The 6,666-nt window shown below is 41.9% G+C and overlaps 1 non-coding gene across 1 annotated transcript; it reads right to left on the bottom strand.

Moving 5' to 3' along the window:
- Positions 1-2,414: 2,414 nt before the first annotated feature.
- Positions 2,415-2,521, bottom strand: LOC148791897 (small nucleolar RNA R71). The gene has a single exon (XR_016076835.1). It is a non-coding gene; the product is annotated as a small nucleolar RNA R71 (small nucleolar RNA).
- Positions 2,522-6,666: the final 4,145 nt, after the last annotated feature.

Raw genomic sequence — 6,666 nt, forward strand, 5'->3', positions numbered from 1 at the left:
TAGGTAGTCATTCTATATCCCAAACCAATGACTGATGCACTCTCAATTGCACTGTGAAGGAGTCCTTAACTCAATGGCTCTCCCATACAAAGAAACATGCAACACATTATACACTTATACTGGGATAGAACTTGGCCCTATGAAATAACACAACGTTTGATCAGTTACCGGACAATTTACTTGGAAACTCAATTTGTTTGTTTGATCAGTTATATACTGAACTGAATGTACAATTATCAGATGGTTTTCTTGGAAATTCAATCAGGTTGTTTGTTTGATTTATCATATGATTTGCTTGGAAATTTAATCAGTTTGTTTGATTGACTTATCAGATGAGTTGCTTGGGAATTCAATCAATTTATTGGTTTGATTTATCAGATGATTTGCTTGGAAATTTAATCAGTTTATTTGTTTGATTTATTTGTTTGTTTGATCAATTATATATTGAACTGAAACTACAATTATCAGATTATTTCTTGGAAATTAAATTAGTTTTTTTTTGTCAGAACTGCAAGTGTAAGTATCAGATGTTTGATCATTATTAGTTGATGAAAATCCTGATGCTTGAAATATTCTACCATGTTTTAGATCATGTGAATATGTACCATATACAGGCCTTATGGAGAGAGAGGTGATGAAAGCATGAAGATGTATATCTAAAGTGTGCTCAACAATTGACATTTGTAAGATAAAGAGCTTAAAAGTAATATCTTTCCATAATAATTTTATAAATGTTAATTTTATTATTTGTGTAATTTTTATGCTGGAAGAATTAATAATTAAATGGAGCAAAGCCCAAACATATGTCCAAGAAACCCAAGCCCAAGTTCCATGACCCAAGTATGAGTGTTGATTCGTTTCCCGTTTTACTCTGAACAAGGTCCGATATTTTGGGCATATCTTTCTCTATAGATGTCGAAATTTGATGATTCTTGAAGATGTGAATAGACAAGAGATAGGGTTACAACTCATCTATTGTAACTTTTTCTAAATCAATCTCTATCAAGGCAAAAATTGGGGGACGACTTCCAGAGGTTATTTTGGCATTATTTTCTCAATCTTTTATAGAAGAGAAGAGGGGAGAATGATGTCCAAGCGCGGCTAAAGCTTCAACAAGGCTAGGGAGGATCTTGATCAATGAGTTTTTACTTGTTATTTTACTTTGATTCCTTGAGAGATTTTAATGTATAATTTTGTTCTTGAGAGACTTCTTTTGTTATTTTTTTTGATAAACCCAGAAGTTATATTCTTCAATTTCCATATAAGATTAGCTATGCTCTTTTTATGTGCAATTTGTTAGAAAATAATTGATTGGGTAGATTTATTTTATGGGTTGATCCTTTACTACAATATTGTCGGTTTGATATATTGTCGTTCTTGGATAGCTTGTAAGAATAGATCATTATGTTCTTCATTGAAATTAATTTTCTCAGAACAAATACTTTTGTTTTTGTCGTTGGTTTTTAAAGTTATATTTTCTAATTGTTTGTTTGGGATGTGAACAGTTGAACAAATCGATCAAGTGAATCCCGAAACTTTGTTCATCACAATACTACTTTTCATCATTTTTACTTTTATTTGAATATTTTTATTCTTCTTTTTTTATTTTTAAAAAATCATTTTCTTTTTTTAGTTTATTTACTCTTAGCGGTAATTCTTCTTGTTGGTTTAATTAGCTTCTCTGTGGATTCGACACCTAAAGCTACGCTTCAACGACCACTTAGCCAAGGGTAATAATTTTGGGCAAGACACAAAATTTGGTGCCATTGCCGGGGAAGCCAAACCAACAACTGAGATTGACATTCTTTACTTCTCTTTTATTTCCTTTGTTTGTTTCATTTTCTCTATTTTCATTTTATTTTCTTGATCTCATTTTCCTTTTCTTCTTTTTGTAAGATAAAAAAAAAAGGAGCTTAGGGTGTATGAATAAACCAAGGGACAAAAGACGGAGATTTGCTAGACAGATACGAATAGACCCACCACCACTCCCTGAAGAAGAAGTAGCATCTAGTTCATCCTCTGATTTTGAAACCATGAGTCAATACGAGGACAACCCCGTTAGGTCTTTAAAAGACTACCTGCACCCCACCCGGACAGCCGCATCATCATGCATCATGTTCCATCCGAATACACCACAATTTGAGTTCAAACCTGGAATGATCCAACTCTTGCCTAATTTTCATGGTTTAGACAGTGAGAATCCATATGTGTATATTAGGGAATTTGAAGAGGTAGTGGCCACCTTCCATAACCGAACTGATATTGCAAACATTGTTAGGCTAAAACTTTTTCCTTTTTCCCTGAAAGAGAGAGCTAAGAGTTGGCTATACTCTTTGAGACTGAGATCCATAGGTACATAGGTGGAGATAACCCAAGCTTTCTTTAACAAGTACTTTCCGCACCATAAGACAAACAACCTTAAGAGATAGATCTCAACCTTTTCTCAAAAGGATAGTGAAACCTTATACCAAGCCTGGGAGAGATTCAAAGAGCTACAAAACTTGTGTCCGCACCATGGGTATGAAAGTTGGAGGTTAGTTAGCTATTTTTATGAGGGTTTAACCAGTAGGGAGCGCCAATTCATAGAGATGATGTGTAATGGGGGATATTTGCAAAAAAATCCTAAAGAAGCCATAGATTACCTAAATGAGTTAGCTAAGAAAGCCCATACGTGGGCTGGGCCTAGTGCTACTGATAGTACTAATAGGTCACGTCCAATCAGGATTTACCATCTTAAGGAGAAAGACAACCTCAAAGCCCAATTAGAAGCCGTAACTAGGGAACTTGAGGCCTTAAAGATGAGAAATAATAAAGTCACCCACACAGTTGCCAGGGTAGAAACTCAAACTTCTTGTTTTGTCTGTGGGGGATTGGATCACTTAGCTCAGGATTGCCAAACCTATGGTGAGATGAGAGAGGTTTATGAAGAACAATGTAATGCCTTAGGAAGGTATAGGAAACCTTTCTCACCCTATTCAGAGACCTATAGCCCTAGCTGGAGGAACCATCCCAATTTTAGTTGGAAGGCTGATCAGAACCAACCCACATTGTCCAACAATAATTGGAGTGTAGAGGCGCAACCATCTAGAATTCATCCTGCATCTCAATACAATGCTCGATCGAATAGGAATCCTTTAGAGGAAACGCTTCAAGCATTTATGGAGGCACAGAATAAGACTAACCAAAAGTTTAAATCTGTACTTGTGCAGGTGGTTGAAGAGAAGAAGGATATCAGGAGTCAGATAACTAAGCTTACCAATGCTCTTACTATACAAGAGAAAGTCAAAATTCCATCTCAGCCTCAGACCAATCCGACGGGGTCACATATGGTATAGGAATCCACCTCTGATCTGGAGAACATCAAGGGGGTCCACGCCATCACTACTCGCAGCGGTAAGGTTTTAGATGGGCCTTTGCTGGATCCACCTCACAAAAATGTCACCACTCCAAGTAGAACTGAAGATACCCCCTCAAAAGAGCCTAAAAAGGAGGTTACAATCCAAGTGCCTTTTCCCCAAGCTCTCAAATCTAGAAAAATTTCAGACAACCAAGGTGAGATTTTGGAACATTTGAAAGAAGTTAAAATTAATCTACCTTTGTTGCATGTGATTAAGCAGGTACCGACTTATGCCAAGGTGATCAAGGATCTATGCACCATGAAAAGGAGACACCATGTCAAGAAAACTGCATTTTTGACAAAACATGTAAGTGCGGTGATTGAGCAGAGAACATTGCCAAAGTACAAAGATCCCGAGTGCCCCACAATTGCCTGCCATATTTGGACACAAGAGTTCAGTCAATCTCTCTTGGACCTTACACGTGCGTCGCTTCAGTTCCCGAGGCCTTATGCGTGCGGTGGGCAGTTGTGTCGATTGGTCTTCACAGGCTTGTTAGAGCAGCGCTTGATCTCCACCATTGATCTTGCCTCGATGCACTCCTTCGTGAGTCTTTAAATAGAGGGGGGGAAGAGCATTTCTCCTTCACCATTTGCGAGAAAGACTTGCTTAGAGAGCTCGGCAAGGGGTGGTGTGAAGTGCTCGGAGTCTGCTTTAGTTCTATGGTTCTCAATTCGGTAAGATGTCTTCCTCATCCTTCCATTCTTCCTCTTCTTCTAATTCTTCTAGCTTTAGCTCTTCTTATTATGAGTATGAGCCGGGGTCCTTTACTAGGGCCGTAGACTTTGAGGGGATAAAGCCTAGGATGACCGCTGAAGCCAAGGAGGCTGAGGCTGGGCCATCAAGTATAGAGGTAGAGCTTCCTGCGCGGGCTGGCTGCCGATTCGGTACCACCCCTTGATGTCTAACTCCCGGGGATATTGCTCGGATCTGAGCTTTGTACTGGATTCCTGAGGATATAAGTTGAGGTGTCCCCTCCCTGGTGAGAGGCCTACAGATGCTCAGCCCGGTGAGCTTTATGTGTATGATAGTAGCTTAGAGGTTGGGTTGAGGTTCCCTTTGCATGAGGGAATAGTCGAAATGTTCGATTGGTATCGGGTGCTACCTGTGCAGTTGATGTTGAACTCTTTTAGGTTCTTGATCGGCCTTATGTCGTACTATTTCGTCCACAATCTCAAGCTTACCCTGTGGATGGTGAGCTATTTCCTTCAGTTGAAACATCACCAGCAAGGTTATTACTACTTCTCGGCCCGACAACGCATTAAGGTGTTGGTCGGAGCCCCATCCTCGGTGAAGAACTGGAAGGGGGAATTCTTCTTCGTGCATTGTCCTAGGGGCTCGCCCCTCCTTGCCGTCCTTCAAGCGCCACGAACTAAGGTGCCACAACCCAAGTTGCATAGAATGACTGAGGAGGAGAGAGTGGCCATAAGTGTGATCAAGGAGGTCGATGTGATGCAGTATACCTCTTTCTTGATGTTAATCTGTGCCGGGTTGATGCGCGGGGAAGCCAGTCTGTTCTGTCGCTTCAGTTCATCTATTAATCCTCTTTTCTTTGTTTACGCTTGTCATGGCTGACTTTTAATCCTTTGTGCTGGTGTCGATATGGCAAGTCAAGAAGAGATTGTCCGCAAAATGATGGATAGGCAAATGAGGCACAACTGAGGTGGTGGTAGGGCAGCCCAGTCCCGTTCTGAGGAGAATCCGCCGAGAGGGCATCCTAGCAGCAGAAGAGGACCAGGAAACGGGGTGACAACAAGGATATTGTGGTTGTTGACCCGAAGGAGGGCTTCCAGTCAGCGGTTCTGCCCTCTCCGCAAGTGGATATACCTGGGAGCAGCAGCTCATCCTACCATATGCCAAGGTGGACCGCCATCCAAAGGATGGGCTTGAGAACAAGGGCGTTCCCGAGAAACTTCTACGAGAAATCATGACCATGGCCATCCAACGGGAGGCCACAGGGACAATGAGCGGTACCTTGGAGTGTTCACTCATTCACCAAGTTACTTCAGTGAGTCTACATCTATTCTCAGGTTCCTATCTGGTTAAAGTTGGTTGTACTGATGTCATCTTTTTTTTTTCGCAGAATGCTTGTTCTGTGATTGCCATGGTCGATCATCTCCGGCAGTTGCGGCAGCTCTATGAACAGGAGCATACCGAGCTCGTGGGACTAAGAGCTCAGTTGGCTAAGTTCGAGGCTATAGGTAAGAGGACTGCCATGATGGAGGCAGAGATTGCTGAGCTGAGGTGCCAAATTGATGACCAAAGCAACACTATCCATAACCTTAAGAGGTGTATTACTGATTTGAAGGCAGAGAGGGAGTGGCTGAAGGAGGCAGAGGACAGGGAGCTCAGGCCATTGATGAGTACAAGGCCTTGGAGGAGTATTAGCATGCGATGGATGACTTTGTCGCGAGCTCCTTCGAGGCTAGATTAACCATTTCAGGAGTAGGGCATTGCGCCATTATCCAGACTTTGTCGTGGTTGCATAGGCCTGGGGCCCCTATGACATTGTTTCCCCGCCTGCCGAGGACGGCCCTGTTGCATATGTGCCTGCTAAGGACATTGGGGTTGAAGAGAACAAAGAGGCTGTGGATCCTCCTACTGAGGATTGAGCTGCCGCCTGCTGCTATTGGTCTGGGCTTCTGTTTTGTTTTTGCTTTGCTTTGTTGTTGGCGCTTTACTTTTTTTTTTCTCCTTTTTTTTTGAACGGCTCGGTATGCCAAGCTTACAATGATGTACGAACCTTAGATATTTAATGGAAATGTCTATCTTCTTTTTTTTTCCGAGCTTGTGTACTACCCTTTTTCTTCTTCTCTTTTTTTTTTTTTGCTAAGTTGTAAGCCTCGGTCTTACCATAGCCGAGGTTGGAGTGCATTTCGAGTTCTCATATCCCGAGGAGCTCAGCTACCGGTCTCAAAGAGCTTTTTGACTCCTCAAGGGCTGGTCGTTCCTTGGCTAGCTCTGGTCTGATTGCACATCAGCAGAGTGTGTGGATTTTGACGACCACTCTCAGGCCTTGGAAGGTGGGAGCGTTCTTCTCCGCTTCAGTTTCTAGTCGTCGACAGTCGAGTCGCTTTACTTGGTCAGCTATGCACTACCAAGCTTCGCGTTGTGAGCTGAGGCCATTGTGTGGTCAGCTGAGTTGGTGTGTTGTGTGCACGATGTGCATTGTGTAGTATGTGCAAAGTGTGGTATGGAGTCCTCATGTATGCTGAGAAACCAACTTGCAGATGGAAAGGTCCTTTATTAACATTGAATCACTAATAGTACA

Source organism: Nelumbo nucifera, chromosome 5 (genome assembly GCF_055504915.1).
Source record: "Nelumbo nucifera cultivar China Antique chromosome 5, China Antique-T2T, whole genome shotgun sequence".
NCBI classification, from domain to species: domain Eukaryota; kingdom Viridiplantae; phylum Streptophyta; class Magnoliopsida; order Proteales; family Nelumbonaceae; genus Nelumbo; species Nelumbo nucifera.